This window comes from Triticum dicoccoides, chromosome 6B, assembly GCF_002162155.2.
Source record: "Triticum dicoccoides isolate Atlit2015 ecotype Zavitan chromosome 6B, WEW_v2.0, whole genome shotgun sequence".
Classification (NCBI taxonomy): domain Eukaryota; kingdom Viridiplantae; phylum Streptophyta; class Magnoliopsida; order Poales; family Poaceae; genus Triticum; species Triticum dicoccoides.
Window position 1 is genome coordinate 241,851,432 of NC_041391.1, and position 11,237 is coordinate 241,862,668.

The window sequence follows — 11,237 nt, forward strand, 5'->3', positions numbered from 1 at the left end:
GCGGGCCCCGGATGGGCTCCGCGGGCCGCAGCGGCGGGAGGGCGCAGGTGGCGATGTGGCGGCGGCGGATTCGTCGGGGACAGCGGCGCGGACACGTCCGGCGGCAGGGTTTTTGTCCGGCGGCGCGAGGGGGAGAGGGCTAGGGTTAGGGTGGAATTTCATCCGCGAATTTGGAAGGGGGAGGCATATTTATAGGTAGAGGGAGCTAGGAGAGTCCAAATGAGGAGCGGTTTTCGGCCACGCGATCGTGATCAAATGACCGAGAGCATGGAGGGGAGTTAGGTGGGTTTTGGGCCACTTTGGAAGGGGTGTTGGGCTGCACACAAAAGAGGCCTTTACGGTTACCTGGTTAACCGTTGGAGTATCAAACGACCTCCAAATGGCACGAAACTTGACAGGCGGTCTACCGGTGCTATACCAAGGCCGCTTGACAAACCTCGGGCCATTCCGAGAAAGTTTAACACCCGCTCACAATGAGAGGCGAGAAGGGGGACGCCGGAGGACATAGGAGTGCCGGATTGCAAAACAGACAACGGGGAAAAAGCTCGGATGCATGAGACGAACATGTATGCAAATGCGATGCACATGATGACATGATATGAAATGCAGATGATGACATGGCAAAGTGCAACACGCAAGCAAATGACATGGCAACGACGGCGAATAACTGGAAGACACCTGGCGCATCGGATCCGGGGCGTTACACAGTCCGTGTAATTGCTACCATCATCTTTCAACTTTGCTTTCTCAAGGAACGCATTAAAATTCAACGGAACAACAGCACGAGCCATCTATCTACAAACAAACATAGACAAGCAAAATACTATCAGGTACTAAGTTCATGATAAATTTAAGTTCAATTAATCATATTACTCAAGAACTCCCACTTAGACAGACATCTCTCTAGTCATCTAAGTGATCACGTGATCCAAATCAACTAAACCATAACCGATCATCACGTGAGATGGAGTAGTTTTCAATGGTGAACATCTTTATGTTGATCATATCTACTATATGATTCACGCTCGACCTTTCGGTCTCCGTGTTCCAAGGCCATATCTACATATGCTAGGCTCGTCAAGTTTAACCTGAGTATTCTGCGTGTGCAAAAACTGGCTTGCACCCGTTGTAGATGGACGTAGAGCTTATCACACCCGATCATCACGTGGTGTCTGGGCACGACGAACTTTGGCAACGGTGCATACTCAGGGAGAACACTTCTTGATAATTTTAGTGAGAGATCATCTTAAAATGCTACCGTCAATCAAAGCAAGATAAGATGCATAAAGGATAAACATCGCATGCAATCAATATAAGTGATATGATATGGCCATCATCATCTTGTGCTTGTGATCTCCATCTCCGAAGCACCGTCGTGATCACCATCGTCACCGGCGCGACACCTTGATCTCCATCGTAGCATCGTTGTCGTTTACGCCATCTATTGCTTCTACGACTATCGCTACCGCTTAGTGATAAAGTAAAGCAATTACAGGGCGTTTGCATTTCATACAATAAGCGACAACCATATGGCTCCTGCCAGTTGCCGATAACTTCGGTTACAAAACATGATCATCTCATACAATAAAATATAGCATCACATCTTGGCCATATCACATCACAACATGCCCTGCAAAGACAAGTTAGACGTCCTCTACTTTGTTGTTGCAAGTTTTACGTGGCTGCTACGGGCTGAGCAAGAACCGTTCTTACCTACGCATCAAAAACCACAACAATAGTTCGTCAAGTTGGTGCTGTTTTAACCTTCGCAAGGACCGGGCGTAGCCACACTTGGTTCAACTAAAGTTGGAGAAACTGACACCCGCTAGTCACCTGTGTGCAAAGCACGGCGGTAAAACTAGTCTCGCGTAAGCGTACGCGTAATGTCGGTCCGGACACTTCATCCAACAATACCGCTGAACCAAAGTATGACATGCTGGTAAGCAGTATGACTTGTATCGCCCACAACTCACTTGTGTTCTACTCGTGCATATAACATCAACGCATAAAACCTAGGCTCGGATGCCACTGTTGGGGAACGTAGTAATTTCAAAAAAATTCCGACGCACACGCAAGATCATGGTGATGGCATAGCAATGAGAGGGGAGAGTGTTGTCTACGTACCCTCGTAGACCGTTAAGCGGAAGCGTTATAACAACGCGGTTGATGTAGTCGTACGTCTTCACGAATCGACCGATCCAAGCACCGAACGTACGGCACCTCTGTGTTGAGCACACGTTCAACTCGATGACGTCCCTCGGGCTCCAATCCAGCGAAGCGTCGGGGATGAGTTCCGTCAGCACGACGGCGTGGTGACGATGATGATGTTCTACCAGCGCAGGGCTTCGTCTAAACTCCGCGACGATATGACCGAGGTGTATTATGGTGGAGGGGGCATCGCACACGGCTAAGGAACGATCCGTAGATCAACTTGTGTGTCTATGGGGTGCCCCCCGCCCCCGTATATAAAGGGGGAGAGGAGGAGGGGGCCGGCCTAAGGGGAGGCGCGCCCTAGGAGGGGGAAACCTACTCCAAGTAGGTTTGCCCCTCCCTTTCCTATTCCAAGAAGGAGGGGGAGGAAGGAGTGGGAGAGGGGAAAGGCAAGGGGGGCGCCGCCCCCTCCCCCTTCCTTGTCCTATTCGGACTCAAGGGGAGGGGGCACGCCTCTTGCCCTGGCCGGCCCCCCTCTCTCTCCACTAGGGCCCATCAAGGCCCATTACTTCCCGGGGGGGTTCCGGTAACCCTCCGGTACTCCGGTTTTTCTCCGAAAACACCCGGAACACTTCCGGTGTCCGAATATAGTCATCCAATATATCAATCTTTATGTCTCAACCATTTCGAGACTCCTCGTTATGTCCGTGATCACATTCGGGACTCCGAACAACCTTCGGTACATCAAAACTTATAAACTCATAATAAAACTATCATCGTAACGTTAAGCGTGCGGACCCTATGGGTTCGAGAACTATGTAGACATGACCTAGAACTATTCTCGGTCAATAACCAATAGCGGAACCTGGATGTTCATATTGGTTCCCACATATTCTACGAAGATCTTTATCGGTCAAACCGCATAACAACATACGTTGTTCCCTTTGTCATCAGTATGTTACTTGCCCGAGATTCGATCGTCGGTATCCAATACCTAGTTCAATCTCGTTACCGGCAAGTCTCTTTACTCGTTCTGTAATACGTCATCTCATAACTAACTCATTAGTTACAATGCTTGCAAGGCTTAGGTGATGAGTATTACCGAGAGGGCCCAGAGATACCTCTCCGACAATCGGAGTGACAAAACCTAATCTCGAATTATGCCAACTCAACATGTACCTTTGGAGACACCTGTAGAGCACCTTTATAATCACCCAGTTACGTTGTGATGTTTGGTAGCACACAAAGTGTTCCTCCGGTAAACGGGAGTTGCATAATCTCATAGTTGAAGGAACTTTGTATAAGTCATGAAGAAAGCAATAGCAACATACTAAACGATCAAGTGCTAAGCTAACGGAATGGGTCAAGTCAATCACATCATTCTCCAATGATGTGATCCCGTTAATCAAATGACAACTCATGTCTATGGTTAGGAAACTTAACCATCTTTGATTAACGAGCTAGTCAAGTAGAGGCATACTAGTGACACTATGTTTGTCTATGTATTCACACATGTATCATGTTTCCGGTTAATACAATTCTAGCATGAATAATAAACATTTATCATGAAATGAGGAAATAAATAATAACTTTATTATTGACTCTAGGGCATATTTCCTTCAGGTGGTTCCTATGACTCAACAAAGAAGAAAAGGAAACAACGAAACCACATGGTCTTCGCGCACCATAGTCTTCACTTAATGTCTTCTCATGTCATAGTCTTAAATATGAATATCTTCTCATACCACCATTGTCTTCAATGTCTTCATACATTTTTAGAGGTCATCTCCGGCAGGTAAACCGAATCAATGAGGGACACTACCTGCGTTATCCTGCAATTCTCACAAACGCATTAGTCCCTCAACCAACTTTGTCGTCAATACTCCAAAACCAACTAGGGGTGGCACTAGATGCACTTACAAGTATCCCACTTGCACTAGAGTCAATAATCTAGTTACATTGTGATGTATCGAACACCCATTGCATTCTGGTGTTGATCATGTTTTGCCCTAGGGAGAGGTTTAGTCAACGGATCTGCTACATTCAGGTCCGTATGTACTTTACAAATATCTATGTCTCCATCTTGAACATTTTCACGTATGGAGTTGAAGCGACGCTTGATGTGCCTGGTCTTCTTGTGAAACCTGGGCTCCTTGGCAAGTGCAATAGCTCCAGTGTTGTCACAGAAGAGTGTGATTGGCCCCGACGCATTGGTATGACTTCTAGGTCGGTGATGAACTCCTTCACCCAGATAGCTTCATGCGCTGCCTCCGAGGCTGCCATGTACTCCGCTTAACATGTAGATCCCGCCACGACGCTCTACTTGCAACTGCACCAGCTTACTGCCCCGCCATTCAAAATATACACGTATCCGGTTTGTGACTTCGAGTCATCCAGATCTGTGTCGAAGCTAGCGTCGACGTAACCCTTTACGACGAGCTCTTCGTCACCTCCATATACGAGAAACATGTCCTTAGTCCTTTTCAGGTACTTAAGGATATTCTTGACCGCTGTCCAGTGTTCCTTGTCGGGATTACTTTGGTACCTTCCTACCAAACTTACGGCAAGGTTTATATCAGGTCTGGTACAGGTCATGGCATACATGATAGACCCTATGGCTGAGGCATAGGGGATGACACTCATCTCTTCTTTATCTTCTGTCGTGGTCGGGCATTGAGCCGAGCTCAATTTCACACCTTGCAACACAGGCAAGAACCCCTTCTTGGACTAATCCATATTGAACTTCTTCAATATCTTATCAAGGTATGTGCTTTGTGAAAGACCTATGAGGCGTCTCGATCTATCTCTATAGATTTTGATGCCTAATATGTAAGCAGCTTCTCCAAGGTCCTTCATTGAAAAACACTTATTCAAGTAGGCCTTTATGCTGTCCAAAAGTTCTATATCATTTCCCATCAAAAGTATGTCATCCACATATAATATGAGAAATGCTACAGAGCTCCCACTCACTTTCTTGTAAACGCAGGCTTCTCCATAAGTCTCCATAAACCCAAACGCTTTAATCATCTCATTAAAGCGAATGTTCCAACTCCGAGATGCTTGCACCAGCCCATAAATGGATCGCTGGAGCTTGCATACCTTGTTAGCATTCTTAGGGTCGACAAAACCTTCCGGCTGCATCATATACAGTTCTTCCTTAAGGTGACCGTTAAGGAATGCCGTTTTGACGTCCATTTGCCATATCTCATAATCATAGTATGCGGCAATTGCTAACATGATTCGGACGGACTTCAGCTTCGCTACGGGAGAGAAAGTCTCATCGTAGTCAATCCCTTGAACTTGTCGATAACCCTTAGCGACAAGTCGAGCTTTATATATGGTAACATTACCATCCGCGTCCGTCTTCTTCTTAAAGATCCATTTGTTTTCTATCGCTCGCCGATCATCGGGCAACTCTGTCAAAGTCCACACTTTGTTTTCATACATGGATCCTATCTTGGATTGCATGGCTTCAAGCCATTTGTTGGAATCTGGGCCCGCCATCTCTTCTTCATAGTTCGAAGGTTCACCGTTGTCTAACAACATGATTTCCAAGACAGGGTTGCCGTACCACTCTGGTGCGGAACGTATCCTTGTGGACCTTCGAAGTTCAGTAGGAGCTTGATCCAAAGTATCTTGGTCATCATCATTAACCTCCTCTCTTGTCGGTGAAGGCACCACAGGAACATCTTCCTGAGTTGCGCTACTCACCGTTTCAAGAGGCAGTACTTCATCAAGCTCTACTTTCCTCCCACTTAATTCTTTCGAGAGAAACTCTTTATCTAGAAAGGATCCGTTCTTGGCAACAAAGATCTTGCCTTTGGATCTTAAGTAGAAAGTATACCCTATGGTTTCCTTAGGGTATCCTATGAATACGCATTTTTCCAACTTGGGTTCGAGCTTCTCAGGTTGAAGTTTCTTGACATAAACATCGCATCCCCAAACTTTTAGAAATGACAGCTTAGGTTTCTTCCCAAACCATAATTCATACGGTGTCGTCTCAACGGATTTAGATGGTGCCCTATTTAAAGTGAATGTAGCTGCCTCTAGAGCGTATCCCCAAAATGATAGCAGTAAATCAGTAAGTGACATCATAGATCGCACCATATCCAATAGAGTGCGATTACGACGTTCGGACACACCATTTCGCTGAGGTGTACCAGGCGGCGTGAGTTGTGAAACGATTCCACATTTTCTTAAGTGTGTACCAAATTCGTGACTCAAATATTCACCCCCACGATCTGATCATAAGAACTTTATCTTTCGGTCACGTTGATTCTCTACCTCATTCTAAAATTCCTTGAACTTTTCAAAGGTCTCAGACTTGTGTTTCATCAAGTAGACATACCCATATCTACTCAAGTCATCAGTGAGAGTGAGAACATAACGATATCCTCCGCGAGCCTCAACGCTCATTGGACTGCACACATCAGTATGTATGATTTCCAATAAGTTGGTTGCTCGCTCCATTGTTCCGGAGAACGGAGTCTTGCTCATCTTTCCCATGAGGCATGGCTCGCACGTGTCAAATGATTCATAATCTAGAGACTCTAAAAGTCCATCAGCATGGAGCTTCTTCATGCGCTTGACACCAATGTGACCAAGGCGGTAGTGCCACAAGTATGTGGGACTATCGTTATCAACTTTACATCTTTTGGTATTCACACTATGAATATGTGTAACATTACGCTCGAGATTCATTAAGAATAAACCATTCACCAGCAGGGCATGACCATAAAACATATCACTCATATAAATAGAACAACCATTATTCTCGGATTTAAATGAGTAGCCATCTCGAATTAAACAAGATCCTGATACAATGTTCATGCTCAAAGCTGGTACTAAATAACAATTATTGAGGTTCAAAACTAATCCCGTAGGTAAATGTAGAGGTAGCGTGCCGACGGCGATCACATCGACCTTGGAACCATTCCCGACGCGCATCGTCACCTCGTCCTTCACCAGTCTCCACTTATTCCGCAGCTCCTGCTTTGAGTTACAAATGTGAGCAACCGCACCGGTATCAAATACCCAGGAGCTACTACGAGCACTGGTAAGGTACACATCAATTACATGTATATCACATATACCTTTGGTTTTGCCGGCCTTCTTGTCCGCTAAGTACTTGGGGCAGTTCCGCTTCCAGTGACCACTTCCCTTGCAATAAAAGCACTCAGTCTCAGGCTTGGGTCCATTGCTTGACTTCTTCCTGGCAACTGGCTTACCAGGCGCGGCAACTTCCTTGCCGTCCTTCTTGAAGTTCTTCTTACCCTTGCCCTTCTTGAACTTAGTGGTTTTATTCACCATCAACACTTGATGTTCCTTTTTGATCTCCACCTCCGCTGATTTCAGCATTGAATATACCTCAGGAATGGTCTTTTCCATCCCCTGCATATTTAAGTTCATCACAAAGCTCTTGTAGCTTGGTGGGAGCGACTGGAGGATTCTGTCAATGACCGCGTCATCTGGGAGATTAACTCCCAGCTGAGTCAAGCGGTTGTGCAACTCAGACATCTTGAGTATGTGCTCACTAACAGAACTATTTTCCTCCATCTTACAGCTGAAGAATTTGTCGGAGACTTCATATATCTCGACCCGGGCATGAGCTTGGAAAACCATTTTCAGCTCCTCGAACATCTCATATGCTCCGTGTTGCTCGAAACGCTTTTGGAGCCCTGGTTCTAAGCTGTAAAGCATGCCGCACTGAACGAGGGAGTAATCATCAGCACGAGACTGCCAAGCGTTCATAACGTCTTGGTTCTCTGGGATTGGTGCTTCACCTAGCGGTGCATCTAGGACATAGTCTTTCTTGGCAGCTATGAGGATGATCCTCAGGTTCCGGACCCAGTCCGTATAATTGCTGCCATCGTCTTTCAGCTTGATTTTCTCTAGGAACGCGTTGAAGTTCAGGTGGACATGAGCGGTGGCCATTTGATCTACAAGACATATTGTAAAGATTTTAGACTAAGTTCATGATAATTAAGTTCATCTAATCAAATTATTTAATGAACTCCCACTTAGACAGACATCCCTCTAGTCATCTAAGTGAAACATGATCCGAGTTAACTAGGCCATGTCCGATCATCACGTGAGATGGACTAGCTAACATCGGTGAACATCTTCATGTTGATCGTATCTACTATACGACTCATGCTCGACCTTTCGGTCTTCCGTGTTCCGAGGCCATGTCTGTACATGCTAGGCTCGTCAAGTCAACCTAAGTGTATTGCGTGTGTAAATCTGGCTTACACCCGTTGTATTCGAACGTTAGGATCTATGACACCCGATCATCACGTGGTGCTTCGAAACAACGAACCTTCGCAACGGTGCACAGTTAGGGGGAACACTTTTCTTGAAATTATTATGAGGGATCATCTTACTTACTACTGTCGTTCTAAGTAAACAAGATGAAAAACATGATAAACATCACATGGAATCATAATAGTGACATGATATGGCCAATATCATATAGCTCCTTTGATCTCCATCTTCGGGGCTCCATGATCATCTTCGTCACCGGCATGACATCATGATCTCCATCATCGTGTCTTCATGAAGTTGTCACGCCAAGGACTACTTCTACTTCTATGGCTAACACGTTTAGCAATAAAGTAAAGTAATTTACATGGCGTTCTTCAATGACACGCAGGTCATACAAAAAATAAAGACAACTCCTATGGCTCCTGCCGGTTGTCATACTCAACGACATGCAAGTCATGATTCCTATTACAGGAACATGATCTCATACATCACATATATATCATTCATCATTCATCACAACTTTGGCCATATCACATCACAAGACACTTGCTGCAAAAACAAGTTAGACGTCCTCTAATTGTTGTTGCAAGTTTTTACGTGGCTTCTATAGGTGATCTAGCAAGAACATTTTCTTACCTACGTTAAAGCCACAACATGATTTGTCAACTTCTATTTACCCTTCATAAGGACCCTTTTGATCGAATCCGCTCCAACTAAAGTGGGAGAGACAGACACCCGCTAGCCACCTTATGCAACTAGTGCATGTCAGTCGGTGGAACCTGTCTCACGTAAGCGTACGTGTAAGGTCAGTCCGGGCCGCTTCATCTCACAATACCGTTGAAGCAAAATAAGACTAGTAGTGGCAAGAAAGTTGACAACATCTACGCCCACAACAATTTGTGTTCTACTCGTGCAAAGAGAACTACGCATAAACCTGGCTCATGATGCCACTATTGGGGAACGTTGCATAAAATAAAATTTTCCCTACGTTCACCAAGATCAATCTATGAGTTCATCCAGCAACGAGAGAGGGGAGTGCATCTACATACCCTTGTAGATCGTGCGCGGAAGCGTTCAAGAGAACGGGGTTGAGGGAGTCGTTCACGTCGTGATCCAAATCACCGGAGATCCTAGCGCCGAACGAACGGCACCTCCGTGTTCAACACACGCACGGTCAGCGTGACGTATCCTCCTTCTTGATCCAGCAAGGGGGAAGGAGAGGTTGATGAAGATCCAGCAGCACGACGGTGTGGTGGTGGATGCAGCAGAGTTCCGGCAGGAGGAGGAGGTGTAGCAAGGGGAGAGGGAGGCGCCAAGACTTCAGGGTGCGGCTTCCCTCCCCCTCCCCCTCCTTTATATAGGCCCCCAAGGGGGGGCGCCGGCCCTAGAGATAAGATCTCCCAAGGGGGCGGCGGCCAGGGGGGTGGAGTGCCCCCCAAGGCAAGTGGAGGCGCCCCCACCCTAGGGTTTCCAACCCTAGGCGCAGGGGGGCCCAAGGGGGGGGGGGCGCACCAGCCCACTAGGGGCTGGTCCCCTCCCCACTTCATCCCACGGGGCCCTCCGGGATAGGTGGCCCCACCCGGTGGACCCCCGGGACCCTTCCGGTGGTCCCGGTACAATACTGGTGACCCCCGAAATTCTCCCGATGGCCGAAACATCACTTCCTATATATATTTCTTAACCTCCGGACCATTCCGGAACTCCTCGTGACGTCCGGGATCTCATCCGGGACTCCGAACAACTTTTGGTTTGCTGCATACTAATATCTCTACAACCCTAGCGTCACTGAACCTTAAGTGTGTAGACCCTACGGGTTCAGGAGATATGCAGACATGACCGAGATGCCTCTACGGTCAATAACCAACAGCGGGATCTGGATACCCATGTTGGCTCCCACATACTCCTCGATGATCTCATCGGATGAACCACGATGTCGAGGATTCAATCAACCCCGTATTCAATTTCCTTTGTCAATCGGTACGTTACTTGCCCGAGACTCGATCGTCGGTATCCCAATACCTCGTTTAGTCTCGTTACCGGCAAGTCACTTTACTCGTACCGCAATGCATGATCCCGTGACCAGACACTTGGTCACATTGAGCTCATTATGATGATGCATTACCGAGTGGGCCCAGAGATACCTCTCCGTCATACGGAGTGACAAATCCCAGTCTCGATTCGTGCCAACCCAACAGACACTTTCGGAGATACCCGTAGTGCACCTTTATAGCCACCCAGTTACGTTGTGACGTTTGGTACACCCAAAGCACTCCTACGGTATCCGGGAGTTGCACAATCTCATGGTCTAAGGAAATGATACTTGACATTTGGAAAAACTCTAGCTAAACGAACTACACTATCTTTGAGCTATGCTTAGAATTGGGTCTCGTCCATCACATCATTCTCCTAATGATGTGATCCCGTTATCAATGACATCCAATGCCCATAGTCAGGAAACCATGACTATCTGTTGATCAATGAGCTAGTCTACTAGAGGCTCACTAGGGACTTGTTGCGGTCTATGAATTCACACGTGTATTACGATTTCCGGATAACACAGTTATAGCATGAATAATAGACAATTATCATGAACACAGAAATACAATAATAACCATTTTATTATTGCCTCTAGGGCATATTTCCAACATATTGTAGCTAAAGAGCAGAGGCGCCGAAAAAGTTTGATCAATTGATCTGCTGCTGATACTCTACTTAACTGATCTCCTCTTGATGTGCAGGTAGAAGCAGAGGATCTACTACTGGGTGTGGTGGAGGAGCAGCGTTTGGTCGTGGAGAGGAGGCGCTGGGGGTGGAGAAGTACC